This window comes from Eptesicus fuscus, chromosome 3, assembly GCF_027574615.1.
Source record: "Eptesicus fuscus isolate TK198812 chromosome 3, DD_ASM_mEF_20220401, whole genome shotgun sequence".
Taxonomy (NCBI): Eukaryota; Metazoa; Chordata; class Mammalia; order Chiroptera; family Vespertilionidae; genus Eptesicus; species Eptesicus fuscus.
In genome coordinates this window covers 38,978,428-38,997,582 of record NC_072475.1, presented here as the reverse complement: position 1 = coordinate 38,997,582, position 19,155 = coordinate 38,978,428, and the positions used below count along the sequence as shown (strand labels likewise).

The 19,155-nt window shown below is 42.6% G+C and overlaps 1 protein-coding gene and 1 long non-coding RNA gene across 5 annotated transcripts in view; both read left to right on the top strand.

Annotated features, from left to right (window-relative positions):
• PEX5L (peroxisomal biogenesis factor 5 like) overlaps positions 1-19,155 on the top strand; it is a 181,146-nt gene that overhangs the window by 9,648 nt on the left and 152,343 nt on the right. The gene's annotated exons all lie outside the window — the stretch shown is intronic.
• On the top strand, positions 409-6,921 carry LOC129147822 (uncharacterized). Its single transcript, XR_008555034.1, has 3 exons — positions 409-474; positions 5,158-5,337; positions 6,886-6,921. It is a non-coding gene; the product is annotated as an uncharacterized LOC129147822 (long non-coding RNA).

The window sequence follows — 19,155 nt, the reverse complement described above, 5'->3', positions numbered from 1 at the left end:
TAGAGGGTCATGCATAGAATGACAGAGGCAGGCAAGAAATAGCTGCAGAGGAGGCCATTTCTAGCCTTGGCTTCGCCACTTACTAAACAGAAAACCTTGGGGGGAGCAATTTAGGTTCTCTGAGTTCCTTTCTTAATCTGCAAAATGAAATACTACCCTCTGGCTCAGATGTCTGCTGTAATGTTCAAACGGGATGGCCTTAAGGAGTGACTGTGCCTGGCATAGCCTCCTTTGGTCAGAGCCAAGGCTAGCCTTCAGGGCCACCGTGTTTTGTCTTATGCTCTGCCCATCAGCAACTCAAGCTTCCTATAGGATGAGTTGGAAACCATTGTTGCATCATAAGGTTTTCACTGTGTTCATTCTGACTGCTTTACTATTGAGCATTCTGCATGCCTTCTGCAGGACACTGTAAGATACTTGAGTCTCGTACACTTGGGGCTGCTGGCTCCTCCATCACTGCACATGTGTGGCCTCGTGAGTATAACAAGGATGTTACAGAGCAGTTAAGACCAAGGCCTTCACAGTCAAGAATCCGAATGAAAACTGGCTAGGACCATGTAGTAGCTGTATTACCTTAGAAAAATGAACCAACCTCTCTGAGCCTCAGGCTGCTCTACTATGAAGTGGGGGAAATACTATCTACTTCAAAAGTAACTGGGAGGATAAATAGGTTTTTATATATAAATGCTTCACAATGTGTATGGCAGGTGGTAAGTGCTTTATAAATGGCAGGTACTATGGTGGGTGGGTGGTGGGAATTGATGGTAAAACTCTTAGGTCTATTAGCTGTAGAATCCTCTTGCATTTCTTCAGGAATGAGTTATAATAATTCTAGACAGTAAAATCTATTCTGAGCTCATAGATACAAAAGTCCCCTTGGATCAGCCGGGTACAGGAATGAAGGGAATAGACTGTGTGTAAGAAAAATAGAGAGTGAAGGGGACAGTGGCTAATGTCATAAGCTGACCCCTCTAGAGGGGGGCAGTAACTACCGGCTCCCCCTAATTGCCATCTTGTTGGAAATGAGCTCAGTGTCACCATGTATACTAATTTTTTCAAGAGAAGGAATCTGCTACTTTTTAAATGTTTCTAACCAATTTTACATTTTCTAACAGTGTGTAGTCACACAAAACCTTCTGGGTCTGCATCCAGCCCTGGGGGCCCAGGTGGACACCTGTTATACTCATGAGACTCTAAGGTCAAGGAGAGGACATGGCCTGGATGGGCCTCCACCTTCCCCTGCTGTTTCTCTCCTGCTTTACACACTCCCCCCAGCAGGCTGCAACCTCGTTGTTGATCTGATAAAAATAATAGATGTTAAGGTATTGTTAGGTGGCCATAAGACCCTCCAGGAAGTTTAAGTACCTCAAAAGGAAACCAGTTACCTATACTGTAAAAAATCCTCATTTGACAAAATAAGTTGGTGGGTATTTATAAGCAGAAGGTATTGTTGATATTTCCACCTACTCAGGACTTTTGTTACCTTGTTCTCTTGTTCACTTAGCATCTCAGTGAGTAAACAGGTACCAACACTGAGTAGCCTGCACCCAGCCTTCCTTCACAAGTCCATCTTCCCCAACTTTCCCAGGAGGGATGCAACTCACAGGCTGTTGATAACTGTAATCACCAAGAGAGGCCTTGAGTTACCACCTCAAGTGCAACAAACACCCGAAATGCCATTACGTGTCTTTATTTTAGGATATTGTTCAGCCTATGGTCATTACATGTGGCATGAAAGAAAAACCTGGACTTTCAAGTTGGAAAAATATGTAGGTGTTAAGTAACCTTCAAATAGCTCTTTTTTTGTTCTTTTTAAACTAATGGGAAAAAATGCTGGCAGCATGTTTAGTCCCTGAGAAAAGAAACACAAAATTGAAATGACATGAGCTGACATGCCGGGTGTAAAAATGATGTGATATATGAAAATAACAGTCAGAGACAATAACACTTAAAAAAAAAAAGTAGACTCGGCCCTTTGAAATACAACTTGAAAAGACACCCATTCAACCTTTCACTGTGGAAGGTTTGTGGTGCTTTTACCAGTGTGTGGGGTGATGGGGGTCGTGTTTCTGTTGTTGTTTTAAGCAGGTGAATCTGATCAATATGAGAACTGTAGCCATTAGAGCTGAAAGGAACTTCAGAAGATAACCTAAGCCAGAGGTTTTTAAACTGTGCTCTGTGGAACCCATTCCCAGCCCTTTGGAGTAGAGGGGTGTGGTCTATGTTAGTGATGCTACCCCTTAGAGAACAAAAGCCCCTGGGTGTACAGACAAGCTTGGTTTGATTAAAGCGTGCAGCTGCTAAGAAGTGTCATTATATTGGTTGTAGTTCAGTCGAAATAAGTGAGTCTCAAAGTAGGGAAGTAGCTCGATGGTGTCACCAAGTTATTTTATGGCACAGGAAATATTCAAACGTGGGTCTGCAGCAGCCTCTAGTCTTGGGGCTCATTCATCTGCCCCATAACTGCCCTCCTAAATTAAGCTGCTTCTTATCCTTTCTTCTAAACTCCCTCTTGTTGGTAAGCCAAGCACACCCGTCAGCCAGAAAAATCTCTTGAGAGGTGTGTATTTCAAAGGCTCAGCTAAAGCTGTTACATTTGTCTGATAGATTTTTATAGAAGGGTGTTTATATGAAATGCTTCCCCATTCTTCATAAAGAGGTCCTCACAAACTCTGACAAAATCCCAATCTATGTCAGGGTGCAGATAGCAAAGATTTTGAATCTGAAATTTGAATCTCCTAAAATATGCTAATGAGATTCTCAGGTTCCCTCCATATGGAAGCAGACCGTTTTCCCCCACCTGGATCAGTGCATCCTCTGCCCTCGATTGGCTGAGGGGACTGTGAACCGTGTCCGACGCTCAGCATCCGGCTTCCCAGTCCCTCCGTTTGGAACTGAGCTGCCAGTGCTTTTGTCTAATGAACCCTGCAGGTGAACTCACTGACGGCAGGTTGGATCAGCGTTTCCTGTCATCGGGGCTTTGGAAACCAGTCTCGGGAAATATTTATACTGAAATGATTTGTTACAAACTCACAGTCTGATCAATGAAAATGACAGAGGAACAGACAGACAAGGCAACATTTTCTTCCTTATTTTAATCCTTAAACAGCAGACAGAGTTTAGAATAAACTTCCCTTCCTTCTTCTTCTGACTCTGAACCTGCCTGTGCTCTGTCATTGCCTTGACCTTGTCATTTCTGTGGTTGTGCTTGTATTTCTTCCCACCAGACTTGGCAGTACATGTCTTTTCCTTTCTGCTCAGCGCACTCTGATCCCCGCCTCTGGAAAGTGTCTCTTATTCTGACATTACATATATAAGGCTTGACAGAAACGCAGTTCTTACAGACCTGCTTTTTTTTTTTTTTAATGCTTCCTTCCCTGTCTCCAAAACAACTCTCTAATTCTGTCATTTCCATTTTCAGTCATTAATTTTTCACATGGTCTACCCCCAATCAGAGTGAGCACCACATCCTTCCTATCTTGTGATCTAGGAAAAACACGTGCATACAGAAGTGATCACTCAGTACAATTATTATGTATTCCTCATCATGGTATTCTTTGTGCCAAATGATCTCATTCTTGAAATATATGAATAAGTGACTTATTAAGGAATGGTGAGACAATGGACCATCTCGGCTTTGTGCTGGATGTTCTGAATAGAAAAAAACACTCATTCATCACTTGTTCTAACAAAATTATCTCATTTGTATAATTGGTGAGTGATTAATGAATTCTTATTGTAGAAAAACACTGAGTTTGGAAGTAGTTTTCTTCCAGTCAAGGTTGTCCAGTTATCACTTCCTTGCATTCCTAGCTTCTGTCATTAAATTTTAAATGTGCCCCTGAAATTGCTACACTAAGTTTTTGTGAACTGTGGACATAGTTTCTGGGGGCAGGAAAAAGAGTGATGGTACATCCACTGATATATATTTTTTAATCCAATTGTTTAGTACAGGATAAGACACTTTGAAGCTCACAAACAGGCTTAGCTAGTCTTACATTTTTAAGCTAAAGATGTAAAACCTTGAAAACTGCACTTTTTACGAAAGGAATAGATTTGCTTTTCACTATGTGAATGAGCAACCTTAGCCTTCCATACAAACTCCAGGGAACGTGATTTAAAATCATACCCCTGTGGGTTTACGAACCACCGTAGCCATCCAAGACCTGTTCCATGGATCCCAACTCCATGGATCCCAACGCTCCTTGGCTTAGTACCAGCCCAGAGGTGGCGGGAACTTGATGCTTCTCACTGTCTCCCAAGTAAAATGCAAACACCTCAGTTAGGTGTGCAGGGCATGCATGATGCAGCCCCTGGTGCCCTGTCATCCTCACCCAGTGCCACCTTGACTCCATGCCCCTTTCATACTAAACACTTTGGAGCACCCCAAGTGTGCAGTGCTATTTCTCCCGTTTGCCTTTTCCCTAAGCATATGCATATGTATAGCATAGATCACCCATCTCCCGATGCATCCCCTAGAAGGAGAGGGTGTAGGTTGGAGAAAGGAGGCCCCCTCATAGTTCCAATCAAGGCAGAATGCTAAGGGAGGAGAGAGGAAGACCAAGTGCCCCTTGGCTCTGCAGATGGGCAGACTTCCTAAACCCTATCAATATGAGGGGAAAGGAGGAAGGAAAAGATAAGAATAAAGTCTTTTCCTGAAAAGAAGAGAGAGCAAATGGGAAAAAAAAATCTGAGAATCTATTGCTTATAGAAATTTGATATGTAAGCTGTGTTGCTATGTGTCTTCTGGGGGTTGGTTGTGGGGGGGGGGCATGGTTACATTTAGTATGTTTGTAATTTCTGTTGTTCTAAAAAATATGGGCTTGATTCTACCTGTTGCCAAGGTCCTTCCTCCATGTGATAAATGGGGGAGAGCGGCAGAGCGCGCCGTCAGCTCAGGGGTGCATAGCTTTCAGTGTTTGGAGAGACCACTGGTTGGGATCATATGCTTAAAAACTGATTCTAAGAAAAACTATGCAGACAAAGTAAATTGTCTTTTATTTTTCTCTATTATGGGGTCATTTAAAATCACTTCAAGGGGAAGGTAGATAGGATACTGTTTTGAAAAAAATAACAGTATTTCGATGGAAATTATTTAAACTTCTAGTTTCACTCATTTATTTTACAAAGCCTTTTTGACCATCTACTTCTTGCTAGGTGCTTGCCAGGTGCTGGGACACAGAGATGCATAAACACAGCCGTGGCCTTAAGAAGCCCACAGTCCAGGGCGGACCTTCCCTCAGTGGACACTTAGGTGCCAGCGCCGCGGCCACGCTGGAGCCCGGGACTCCCAGGGAGCACTTGGGACTCTGTCATGTGCATAGTTCCCTAGCCACGGTACTAAGAGAGTTCCAGTCTTCTTAGTGGTCAGTGCATTCTCTGGATAGGACTTGGGCTTTGGGGACAAGGATTAAAGAAATTTTCAGAGCCTGGCTACTCAGAGAGGTTCCTGGGCCAGCAGCATGTGCATCATCTGGAGATGGTTAGAGATTCACGCTCTGAGCCTCAAACTGCCTCAGAGTTCCTGAGGGTAGGCCCGGGAATCTATTTAACAAGTCTTCCGAGGGATTCCTATGCACTGGTTTCAGAAGTACTGTTTTAAGATTATTCAAATTTCTGGTATCAAGAAAGGATCCATTATTATTTTGGTGAGGACATAGCACCTTTATTTCCTAGCAATTTATCTGAATGTCCCTAAGCTTGCAAATATTTCCTCCAGGCCTCATTCATTAAAGTGAACCTACTTAATAATCAATCCTGTAACCCAGGTTGTTACAAAAAGGAAGCAGAAATGATGGAGTCCAAGAAGTTAAGCTTGTTAACCTTCAAAAAAACATATTTCTGTGTGTGTGAAAAAGACGGAGAGAGAGGGAGGGAGGGGGGAGAGAGAGAGAGAGAGAGAGGAAGCTGAATACAACTATAAACACAAACACCTAAAAGAAAACCCATAAGAAAGGACAGTGGCCCAGTCTCCTTGGATAAATGCCCACCTGCGAGGCTGCTGGGACATTGCACTGTACTGAGTGCAGGACCAGGTGACAGAGAGCTTTCTAAGGTAAAGGCCTGTATTGCATTGGGTTGCTACATGTTTTGAGTCTTCCCATCTGAGGGGCTTCTCATGATAAGTCAAATCCTTACTTTGTGCCTCGGATTACCTCTGTGCTCATTTAAAAAATCCCATCCCTGAAACACAACCAGAAAGCCCTTCATTTGTTGAGCAGCTTTCTGCTATGGGAATGGATTGCTGGGCTCTGAAAATGTCACTCCCACAGGGGCTGACCTTTCTTTCGGCCGAAGTCCCTGCTGAACTCTTGGTAAAGCTGGTTTATCCCAAGTTGGCAGATCTCCAGTTCCCTTGCATGGCCATCTAGAAAAGTGGTCTAAGAATTGATATTCTGCCACCATTTTAGACCTTCACCAGACACCACTCTACCCCTCCAAGCTCCTCATGATCTCTGCATCCTCCCAAAAGAAAGGCCCTATTGTTCCTCTGCGAGCCTTTCCTGTTAGTGCTAGAGGGCTGACACTCTCCCTGGGGTCCCTTCACACTGGTTGTTAGTGTGTGAGTATACAAAACCCTCCTCAGAAACTTGGAGCGACGTAAAAATGATCACCCTTGCTCTCAAGGGTGATACTCTCACTTTTGCATAGTCATAAGCACAATTTTAATTTTTTGCACAGTTGCAGTCAGTATGCATTTAATTTCGTATCTGCTTCTTTATGTAACATTATGCCAAACTCATTTTCCACATTGTTATTTAGTTTGCATAAACGTCAGTTTAATGGTTGCCTTATGTTGAATCAGGGTGAGTCTTAGCCATGCTCTTCCCACCACTCTGCCTGGCTTGTGTAGTGAGCATCCAAATCTTTCCCTTCTTCTTTCAGGATACAAGTTATCAAATGAAAAAAGAAAGAAAGGGATTGCAAGAAAATCATGTACATTAGACATATACAGATTGACCATGAATTATGCATAATGTTTGTGGGAATTTGCACCATGTCATCTTTTCATATCCTCGCTGCACCTTTAAGTATCACTGGAGATGCTGCCATGCATATTGCATTGCTCTCATAAAACCTCAGTTCTAAATCACATCCTACATGACAGTTACACAGGATTCTGCTTCCTGAGCTGACCACAGCCAAATCACAAGCATGGATTTGCATAAATTTGGTTTGCATGAGTATTTAAGTTTGCTGAGAAGGGAAATTGACTAAATATTGTTAGAGTCATGCATAACTTGGGTTATAATTTACTTTGGTAGCATATGCATTTAGGAAACAGGTGTATGGAACCACTAGGGTATTCCTGTGCCAAAAATATATAGAGATATTAAAAGACCCATATTAAAGTCTAAGCAACTTACATGAAGGGGTTGCCACTAATAGGGTTATAGAAATAAGCCCTATGGTTTCTTCATATTGAAAGGTAGTGACAGAAATAATTGTGAATGCGTTATAGAATAAATAGTCTTTTGGTACGCATTCTAGATTTTTAGTTTTTTGCTGGTGTTCCAAAATATAAAACTCAAGTTCCTGGCTCTGCCAATGACTTTCTGTTTGACCTTGAACAAATCTCTCAGCCTTGACTTCCCTATCAGCAAAAGGATAATATTTTCCGTAATTCTATCTCACAAGAATTCTGGGAGAACTGCATAAAAAAAAAACCTAAAAAACATAATCCTCTGAGCCACTCAAGAGGATTACTTCCTGTGAGTAAGTCCAAGACAGTATCATCTGTAAGGAAGCTGCTCACTAATGCCCTGGGGTTATGAATCAACCTCTTGTGTTAAAGGGCAATTTAAAAATAAAATCCCCTGTAGAAAAATGAACACATCCATAATCATTACTTTTAGCCCAGTAACACTGGGGAGGGAGGCAAAATGTAACTTAACTGCATGAGTTTATCGGCGATAGAATTACATTGCATTTCTTTTTGAGTGTTTTATTTTTTAATTTTCTCTCTATTGGTAATGAGAGGAAAAGTAGATACATTTTCATATTTATACTAGAGGCCCTGTGCATGAAAATTCATGCACTGGAGGGGAGGGTCCCTCAGCCCAGCCTGCCCCCTCTCACAGTCCAGGAGCCCTCAGGGGTAGGAGGCAACCCGGCGATCAGGGGAAGGCGATGCCTCATCACACCTCTGCTGCTGCCACTGCCGGCAGCGCAAGCCTCGGCCAGCCCTGGTTCCCTGAACCTTGGGTGGCCCTGGGTAGCTGGGCAGCTGCCATCTGAGGCTTGCGTACACCTTGGGCAGGCCCTGGGTGGCTGGGCAGCCATAATCCAAGGCTTGCCTGCACCTCAGGCTGGCTCTGGGTGGCTGGGGGGCTGAGGGGACTGGGGGACTCCGGAGGCAGGCATGCAGAGCAGCTGGGCCTGCCTGAGGGTGGACCCAGCCTTGCCATGCACCTGCCGCCCCGGTGGGGATGAGGGGACTGTGCGCCACCATCTTATGCCTGTGGGCACCGCCATCTTTTAGGGCAGGGCAGTCAATTAGCATCTTCCCTCCTTATTGGCTGTGGTCGCCACCATCTTTGAGGGTGGGGCAGTCAATTAGCATATTCCCTCTTTATTGGATAGAATTTTTCAACTCTCTTGAAAAGATCACTTTATAAATAGGTAGTTCCAAAGACATAACCTTGATATTTTTATCATGGCTGATTCTAATTTTTTAATGACCACATTGTTTTCCCCTAGAATAGCCAAACTTATGCTGAGGCTTCTAATCTTTATTGTGTAGCCGGGAGATTGCATATTCCAAGTAGAAACAACATAGCTGTTCCCAAGATGAATTGAACACCCGAGCCTTCTTTAAAACAAGTTAAAATCATGTGTAATTCACAATTAGAAAAGTCATCTAATATCTCTCAAAACAGAGAATCCAAATAGCTTCAGCAAGGTGCCAAAGCAAAGAAGAATGCCCTCCTACAGAGTAAGTTGATACTTTGAACTACTCTGATTTGAAGGAAATTAGGCCCTTTATCAATAAGTAGTCTTCAGAGCCATTACTTCAGGCTCTCCTGGTGTAAAAGGTTAGAAACCATAAATGAGTTTGTATTATTCTTTCTTATTTATAAATCTGTTTCTGACATCACAATAGAGTCTGTCAGTCAGTGTCGTTGGAATTTCCAGCCTATCAGAAAGGAAAAATAATCCAAAAACAAATAAAAAACATATGGAAATTTTAAAGTGCATGGTGAGTTCCAGATTTGGGGACAGAGGAAATGAGGGTGCAGAAAGATTTAGGTAAATCAGTTCATGCAGAGGTCATTTTAAACCCGTGCATAGCATCATGGATGAGATGGGTGGAGGGGGTGGAGCAAACTGTATACCATGACTGTCCAATACAGTTACCTTGTGGGCAGTAGGGGGGAGGGGTAGAATAAAGGGAATCAACATTGTTGAGCACCTACTATGTGCCTGACAACAACCTGAGAGGTATTACTATGATGCCAGTTTTTCAGAAGGAGGGGGGAAAACAGGACTCAGAAGGGTTGAGAAACCTGAAAAGAGTCTCATAATTAGTAAAGCAGCAAAAATGAAATTGAAATTAAACTGCCTCCAAAGCCCAAGCACTTCCTTCCGACTGACTTCCCACAAGCTGTCAGGAAAATTAAACTTCACTGCAACTGCACTGTGTCTAATTTAAAGATGCAGTTATTAGTTGCTGTATATTGCCTCATTCCCATGGGAGTTTCCAAAAAGAGCCTTCTTTAAAAAAAAAAAAAAAAGTCACAGATAGCAAAGAGAAAGGTGAGGCTGAGTGAGAGTCAAAGCCAAGTCCCTGCTGGTCACCGCTGTGGAATTGCCAGTGACTTCCAAGTGCTGAATAATGGAAGTGGGCAGGTTCTCTTGAAGCACAAGAAACAAATAAAAATGAAGAATGCAGTGTCCTATTTCCTAGTTTGCACACAACTATGTCTATATTTTACTCATAATTGTCCTAAAGATAAATTATACTGGAAAAATGGCTCATTGCATCGGGTTTTTCCTCCTCTTCTAAGCACCTAGTCTCCTAATATTTATGGCAGATTTTTTTTTTCAATACAAGTTCATTCCTGACCTTGTGCTTATGCAATTTAATTAGTAAGGCTATCGAAGGTAGGTGCAAAAAAGAAAAAAAAAGAAGTATATTAGAAGTATATTTGGAACTTAAGAAGCAGCAAAATTTCCCAGCAGCCAGATGAGATCACCCCTCATCTATGTTCTGGGATTTATAAAATTAACAATGTTGAGAATTTTTTAATGAAATTTTTTAACTACAGTGGATAGAGGGAGTTGCCTAAGCAAAATATTTCACTTGGGGGGATATATTGAGTGCCTTGCCCGCTTCTAGCTTCATTAGTGGCCAAACATTTGCTTCCTTACTGGATGCATGCTGGTGGACCCTGGTCTCCTTTCCAGCCCTTCACTCCCCTCATGATTTACTGCACTCTGGCCTTTGAGTCCCTCCACAAAGAGGCTCTTCGCTCCTTCTCTTTGGGTGGAATGGATTTCCTAATGTTACCATTTCCATCCTGAGCCAAAGCGAGTAGCTCCCAGTCTCCCCACCACTGAAGAGGGGTCATTTAGGGACATTCCTCACAGCACTGTGGAAGCCAGCTGAAAGACACATAAATTAGACAGCCTTTTTCTCAAAATGAAGGGAAATCTTTTAATGTTAAATAGATCAATAATTTTTTAAACAATGCAAACCTCCTTGATTACACCTGCATACAAATCGATTGAAGAGTAGCGGCAGCAGAATCTTTAAATAAAAAGAACTTTACAGTTTATTGAAGCCACTCTGTCTCATCAAAATTCCACCCTCATCACAAATTATTGAACACCCACCATGGACCACGTGGCATATACATTGTTCCTGCTCTTCAAAAGTACATGTTCTCTATATATTTATGGAATAAATGCCTAAACAAAGTGGCTTTTCAAAGGCAATAGTTTATTTCTCTCTCACTTCAAAGAAGTCGTGGAGTTACGCAGTTTAGAGCTGGTACATGAGCTCTCCAAAATGGTCAGGGATGCAGGCTTCCTCCAGCGCTCTGCTCTGCTATACCTTGGAAGAGGCCCTACTCCTTATGTTCCAAAGTGGCTGTTGAATCTCCATCCACCATCTCTGCATTCCAGGTAGCAGGAAAGGAGAAAGGTGGAGGGAGGGTAGCAAGGGAACAGCTACTCCTCCCTTTTATAAATGCCCCTCTTCCTTTTCTTTTTATCCACCTCTCCTTTTATTTATTTTTTTAATCTTTATTGTTGATAATATTATATATGTCCCCCATTTTTCCTCATTGACCCCCACCCCTCCTTTTAAGGATACTTCCCAGAAGCTCCAGAGATGTTGTTTTTGTTTGTTTTGCTTATATTTAATTTCCCAGAACTTAGTCATATGGTCATCAGTTGGCTACTGAAGAGGGGTAGTTCCTAGGAAATATAGATTAATTTATTCTGCATGGTAATATGTTCACCTAAAAAGCATGTTACTAAGGAAAAAATATATTGGGGTAGAAAACTAGCTATCTCAGCAATAAATTGTTATTCTAAATTAAAAAAATAAATAAATAAATTACACCTCAAACTAATAGCAAAAGAAAATAAGCATATATCACACATTTTTGGATTTTTCTTAACAATTTCATCTTTTAAAATCACAAGCTCAATATTGTTTAATGAAGGTGTGTCGGGGGAGCAGGGGGAAAAGAAAGAATTGCTTTTAGGGAATATGCAAAATATCTATAGTAATCATCTTTAGCATTTAGCAATTCAAAAGGGAATAGATGCACTTGAACATATTATAAAATAAAAAGAGGTCAACTGTACTTGGATCTCATAGAATTAATAACTTCAGTGCAGCCCAATACCCTCTGCCATTGGGCATCACACATATGCCTCCAACATACATTTTGCTCCAAGGTCTTTCTCATGTTTCCCTGTTTCAGAATGCTCACCAATTTCCTCCCAGCCTTTCCTCACCCATCACTCACTTGTCAGGAGTTCTTTAATCTCCCTGCACTAATATTTTACTTGCTTTGACCCTGAGGGACATACAATGTCAGTGAGTGCCATGTATCATTATCTAACTTTTTTCCAAAAAAACTTTTATTGACTTTTAGAGAGAGAGGAGGGGAGAGGGAGAAAGAGAGAGAAACATCGGTGTGAGAGGGAAACATCCATCAGCTGCCTCCTGCATGCCCTCCACTAGGGATCCAGCCCACAACCTGGGCATCTGCCCTGACTGAGAATTGAACTGGGAACCTTTTGGTGCATGGGATGTCACTCAACCAACTGAGCTGGAATCCTGCTCTTACTTTTGTTTACTATACATTTTACTGTATATTTTCAACTAGATTCCCAGTGTCCCGACAGCTAAGTGCAGTCTTTACTGTGCATTAGCCCCCATAGTGCTCACCGGTGTGGTGTATGTAACAGGCCCTCAGTAGAGGCTATTGCAGCAAATACTAGATGTGAGAAGATAGAAAGTAGGGGTTATTTTTAAAAGACTGTCCTAATTGTTTAGCAAGTTAGACTATAAGCTATGCCAAGACCCCCAACACCACAGGGCAGTGGAAGGAAGCAAACGCCGATCTGACCATAAAGAAGCTGGGCAGAGCAATGTGGGTGTCACTAACAGAGAAAGTCCAGGTGGCAGTAGGACCTCGGGCAGTGCTCTGTGCTCCAGCCAGTTTCATAATTGCAAGGAATCAGCTCTCTTATAGCAGCAAAGGCTGAAGGTTCAGAAAAGGAGGTTGACCAGTGGTAGGTAAGGTGTCAGGGTCACAGCCAGAGCCCCTGAAGGTAAAACCTAGCTGCACAGACTGGGCCCTTGCAAGGAAGAAACTACATATTATTCATCTTATTCTTCTTGATGTTCCCAGCACATAGCGCTCTCCTGCTCCCAGCAGGTTTTTAATACGTGCTTGTCCCTCTCCTTGCCTTGTTCATGACCACAAGACTAATCTGACTCCACCTGCTGGGAGAATAAAGCTACCAATTCCTCCTAACTTTGAGGACTGGACGGGTCTTCTCACATGTACTGTATGAGGGAAGTAGCATGTCAGGGGAACAAGGCCGCCTGCCCAGACTCGGGTTCTTTACTTGAGCTTGGTAAAAAAACATGATACTCCCTGCTGCGAATGGCAGTGCAGTGTTAACACAGGCAATTTTGTGTGCAATTCTATCAAATCTATAAAAATAAAAATGCAATATGCTAATTAGACTGGACGACCTTCCGGACGAAGCCACGGCTGCGGGGGCCGAGCCCCTTGCACGAATTTCATGCATCGGGCCTCTAGTGTGTTATATAGAAGTAGAGACTTCATGGTCTCTACATTTAAAAAAAAAATAGCAATTGGTTGATTTTTCATTTTTTTAAAAGGGAAATTTTTGAAGAAGGAAATAATTTCCCATATCACAGAATACTACATATAACTTTAAAATCATGCTGACAGAGTTATACTGACATGAAAAAATAAATGCTTACAACATATTAAGCAAAACACAAAGGCAAGACAAAAATTTGGAAAGATCCACCTGTGTCAAAATGTGCTTGGCAAGAAAAAAAAGACGCTAAGGAAACATTCTAAACTGTTAACAGTAATTGTCTCTGGATGCTGGAATAATAAGTGACTTTTAAACTACTTTTTTGTTCTTTTTAGTTCTGTATTTTGATATTCATTAATTCTCCCAAAAAGAATTTTTAAAAATAAAATACTCTAGGAATATCTCCCAAGAAACTAGAAACACCAGTCAGAAAGGATATATGCACCCCTATGTTCATAGCAGCACAATTTACAATAGCTAAGATTTGGAATTAGCCTAAGTGCCCATCAGCAGATGACTGGATCAGAAAACTGTGGTGCATCTACACAATGGAATACTACACTGCTGTAAAAAGGAAGGAATTCCTGCCATTTGCAACAGCATGGATGGAGCATTATGCTAAGTGAAATAAGCCAGTCAGAGAAAGATAAATATCACATAATCTCACTCATTTGTGGATTATAATGAACATAAACCGATGAACAAAAACAGATCCAGAGACAGAGAAACATCGATCAGATGCTCAAACCTCAGAGGGAAGGTAGGGGAGGGTGGGGGTAAGTGGGAGAGATCAACCAAGAGATTTATATGCATGCATATAAGCATAACCAATGTACGCAGACACCAGAGTGTGAGAGTGAGGGCAGGATTGGGGGCCACTGGGGGGATAACCACACATTTGTAATACCTTAATCAATAAAAAAAGAAAAAGAAAATAAAATTTAAAATAAAATAAAATACTACAAAATAGACTAAAAGTAAAAAATAATGAGAAAGACCTAAACAATTGATTTGTGAGCATTCAACAGTGAGCATTCACTAGAAGTAATGCTGTTCTAAACATTAGCTACAAATAGAGCCGTGTGTTTTATCTAAACAGAAGAGACACAATGAAACGAGAACTGGGGAAGCTAGTCTCAGGATTGGCTTCTGTTGGTGTGGCCCTTAGTTAAATCCATGAAGGTCTTGCCTGGCCTGTTGGCTCAGTGGTTGAGTGTCAACCTACAAACCAGGAGATCACTGTTTGGGTTGCAGGCTCCATCCCCAGTAGGGGACATGCAGGAGGTAGCCAATCAGTGATTCTCTCTCATCATTGATGTTTCTATCTCTTGCTCCCTCTTCCTTCCTCTCTGAAATCAACAAAAAGATATATGTTTTTTTTTAAAAAAAAACACATGAAGGTCTCTTCCTATGAATGTAGACATACTGATCGCATGTGTTTAAAATCAACATTAGCAAAAATTCTCTGAAAAACTTAGTTGCCACTTTATATAATTGCATTAAAGGTGCCTTTTAACAGTGAGCATTCACTAATAGCTTTAGCGACTTCAGGTTAATAAACAGGTCCTGTGCTTCCACAGAGAAAACATCTGAGGCGGGCAGGCAGGCATTCCTTTCACTTTCCTGGTACTTGGTTTTCTCCCCGGCGGTAGGATGGGGTGGGGAAAAGTGAGGAATACAGCCTGCACCCACCCCGCCTTAGCAGTGATGGCATCATTTATAATTCCCCGGGATTGAATTGGGAGCCCCTGTGGGAGGAAATTTTGCTGAGCTCTCATTCTCTCCTTAGCGCCACACACCTAATTGTATTTCTCCCTTGCTGTGCTCCTACTTATCTCCTCATTCATCTTCTCTCCTGAGATGAGGACTCTGTCAGTGCCCATTTCCAAATTCTAATTTTCCCCTCCTAACTTCTCACCTCGTGGAGACCGGAGTCAGCCAGGGGAGAGGGAAGCTGGGCTGTTTGGGGCTGATGGCTTCAGATAAAAACCAAACAGAAGCTAAAGTCCTACAGGAAGAAGCCAGTTCCTAGATAAGGATTGCATCAGGGTTCTGTCGGCCACTTCTTTTGTGAAGTGCCATCATTTATAACTTTAGGAGGTGTCTGTGCCTCCAATGCAAAGACTGTAATGGGAAATTGTGGACTGAACCGCCAGGCCCCTTGCTCTGGAATATAAATCCATGAAATTTACGTATAATTGTGGAAAGTCAAACACATTCTTATTTATTCCTGGATTAGTAATGTTTTTCATTAAGGCCAAACATCCAGTTAATAGCAGTGTTCTAAATAATAGGTCTGATTATCCCTCTTCTTGCTGTTCATTTTTCCCTTTTCAAAATAACTTCTTGATTAAGACACTTAATATATGGTTATTGTAAGAAAAAGAAAGGAAACTGCAGAAAGGGGGAAATGCTGTTTTACTTCACATGAGTACTCTCTTTATGTTGTTTCTGCTTTATTTTGGAGAGTCAAGCTATTGTAATAGAATAAACCTTTCAAACAAGCCTGGGTTTTGCTGCCACTTTCTAGCTGTAATTATGGACAAGATTCTTAACCTCCCTAAAACTCTTTCTTTGGCTAAAAACTGAGGGTAGTCATACCTGCCTTGCACTGTTGATGTGAGAATTAGAAATAACATGTCCTCCACGCATAGTAGATGATCAATAAATGACAACTATAATAATAATAGTTATTATTATTACTTTTAAGTTTAGCCCTGGCCGGTTTGGCTTAGTGATTCGAGCGTTCCCAAAGGCCATGGGTTTAATTCCTGGTTAAGGGCATGTACCTCAGTTGCAGGTTCATCCCAGACCTGGTTGGGGCACATGTAAGAGGCAACCAATCAATGTTTCTCTCTCTCTCCCTCTCTCCTCCCTCAATTTCTACTCTCTCTAGAATTCAATGGAAAAGATATCCTCAGGTGAGGATTAAAAAACAGTTTAAGTTTAAACATTTTAAAAGCATTCTTTAATGCTTAGGTATTTCCATCCTGCTTCTAATAGATGACTATACCTAGTCTGTGGAACTGAGCAAAGCCACTGCAGGTTTCTCTGATAGTGCGCTTTCTCAGTGCCTCAGGCAGGGATTTGCCGTGTCTGCCCTGCCTGTTAGGTTGTGAGGGCCTCCATTCATTTGACAATCCCCCAAGGAGGAGTTTATGTCTCATGTACTGTGAAACCCCGTGCAGCCTGCAACCACTCAATGCATACCCACTGCTACTGACTGGCCCACAGCGTTAATCGCACATGTCACGTATTGCTCATTGATTCTTCTCTCTCTGTCAATGCACAAATCCATATATATCCCAGCTCGATTTTACACCAGTTAGAGATGGGCCCTTGGTGTTCAGGAGAGCCCCCACCTGCACAAGCTGCCTCCGCTAATCCAAGGCCTTTCTGGCACTGCTGCTGTGAGCTGTGTAGGGCGTCCTCCGTCATAGCTGCACGGGGCACACCTGAGGACTTCGTAAAAATGTATGTGCTTTGGTCCCAACCCCTGGGTTTCTGATTTAATTGCCCTGGAGTTGGGCCCAGCGCTAGCTCACCTTACCGGGAGCTTCTGGCTTTTCATTTGTCATTGAAATCCTGTTACTGACTACTCAGAGTTAGCAGAGTCTGTGTGTGCTTGGAAAATTGGTTGTTTTATCTTTTCTTACATTCTTCTTGTTCTCATCATCACTTTTATTCCAGAATAATTTCTCACCTAACTTCTTCATCTCTGACCATTTTTCCCTTCAGACTCCATATGTGACCTGTAAACAGGGAAGCTCAGTGAGGAGACATGGCTGTCGTGCAGTCAGTTTGCATATCCCAAGTCCCTGCCCTGTGCCTGCACTGTTCTGGCCACTCCGCTTCATTGAATCTTCATAACAGTCTTAGAAGGCAGGTGGGAGCATCGTCTACCATTGAGAAAACTGAGTCACGGAGCCTCGCTCACTCACCCTGTATTATACACCAGCAAGAGCCTGGGTTCGAGTTCAGATCAATCAGATTTCAAAACATTTACTCTTTGTACTCAACATGGGTCACAAAATCAGAGGTTGGGGGAAGAGAGGAGACCACAGAAAAGAGCACAGTTGGGTATAAGGCGGTAGGGAGGGGTAAGGACTGTGGCAAACTAGAGAATGAATGTCCCAGCTAGAATATTTAAATGCAAAACTCTTCAACACTGCAGGCCAACAAGACACATCTATGTTAGACACTGAATTCAGCTTGCAAGCCACCAACTTTTGAGCTTTTCTTTTCTTCTTTTCCAACTTTGAAAAATACCACCGTCATACAGTTTCACTCTGCAGCCACATAGAAGAAACAGAGTCTATATTGTGTGACTTTGAGTGGAATAACAGACTGATGAGCAGAAGCCAACGAAGGGGGTCCTGATCTGTATGTTTAACAGACCTTCCAAGAGGGCTGCACAGTGTGTGACGGACAGGTGCATTACAGTGTGTGACGGACAGGTGCTGAGCTGAGTAAACACCGCAGGGCTCCTAAGGACAGGCTTCCCCTGCAGGGTGCATTCTCTTAAACATCCACTCTGGTGTGTGCCTGCACTGCGCTGACCCCTCCTTAGCTAGCACCATGCTAAGAAGTTTACAGACATTATTTCTTTAACCCTTATCTTAACCTTGATAGGTCACTGCCATTAACCCCAGTTAAAAGTTGAGGATATTGAGACTTACCCTGAGAAAGCTGTTCAAGGACACAAGAGAGTAAGCGACAGCAAGAGGACTTTACCTATCATTAAAAGTCTGTGCTCTTGATGACTGTGCCCCTCCCACAGAGGGGGTACCAGCTTGAGATCCTGAGTCATCCTCAAGAAGTCTGTCCCAGCTCTGGTGTCCTAGTGCGCAAGTGTTAGCCCATTGCACACTGTCCAAACCTTGTCAAGAAAGAGCAACCTGCCCTGGCCCATGTGGTACAGTGGTTAGAGTGTTGGCCCAGGCACCAAAGGGTCTCAGGTTTGATTCCTGGTCAAGGGCGTGTATATGGGTCGCAGGTTACATCCCCAGCCGCAGTGGGGGTGCTTATGGGAGGCAACCAATTGCTGTGTCTCTCACATCGATGTCTTTCTCCCTCTCCTCTCCCTCTTCCTCCCTCCCTTCCACCCTCTCTAAAAAAATCAATGGAAAAATATATCTTTGGATGAGGATTAACAACAAAAGCAATAAGGAGAAAGAGCAACCTAAGAACTCCCATCCCCAAGCCCTTCCTGGTTACTGGCAATGCGACACAGGGACTGGCAGTTAACTTGGTTCCATCCAACTGGATCACAAGGGGACCAGTAGCAAAGAATGTCTTACATTCTTCACTCAGCCGTGTCTAAAGCAGACTGCGAGACAGGAGACGTTCTGAGTGCTAGCACCACACAGCTTTCCTCGTTTCAAATGCAATGCTGAGGTCAGCATCACAAGAAAATATCAAGAAATAAGCATACTGAGAGGACACAGAAGGGAGCTTAATAGACCTGAGTTTAAGAGCTGATTCTGCCACTTACTGGCACTGTGACCTCGCATTTCACTTCACCTCGGTGAGTTTCTGTTCCTGCGTGTATAGAACTGGGGCCTGCAGATTGGTATGGGGCAGCGCACTGCTGTGTCTTAAGTGCTCAATAAGTGTTTGTCTTCCTTCCTTGAACTATAATAGAAAAGCTACTAAAAGTGCCTTAAAATGGACATAAAATGGAATCTTACAAAATTTACAAGGTTGTCTACAAACTCAATGTCGTAGTGACATGTGATATGGTCACTTTAAGTAGCATAGTTTCATTTAAAAAAAATTAAACTGAAAGGGAACTGACATATATTAAGCTCCTGGTACATGCCAGGCCATGCTACACCT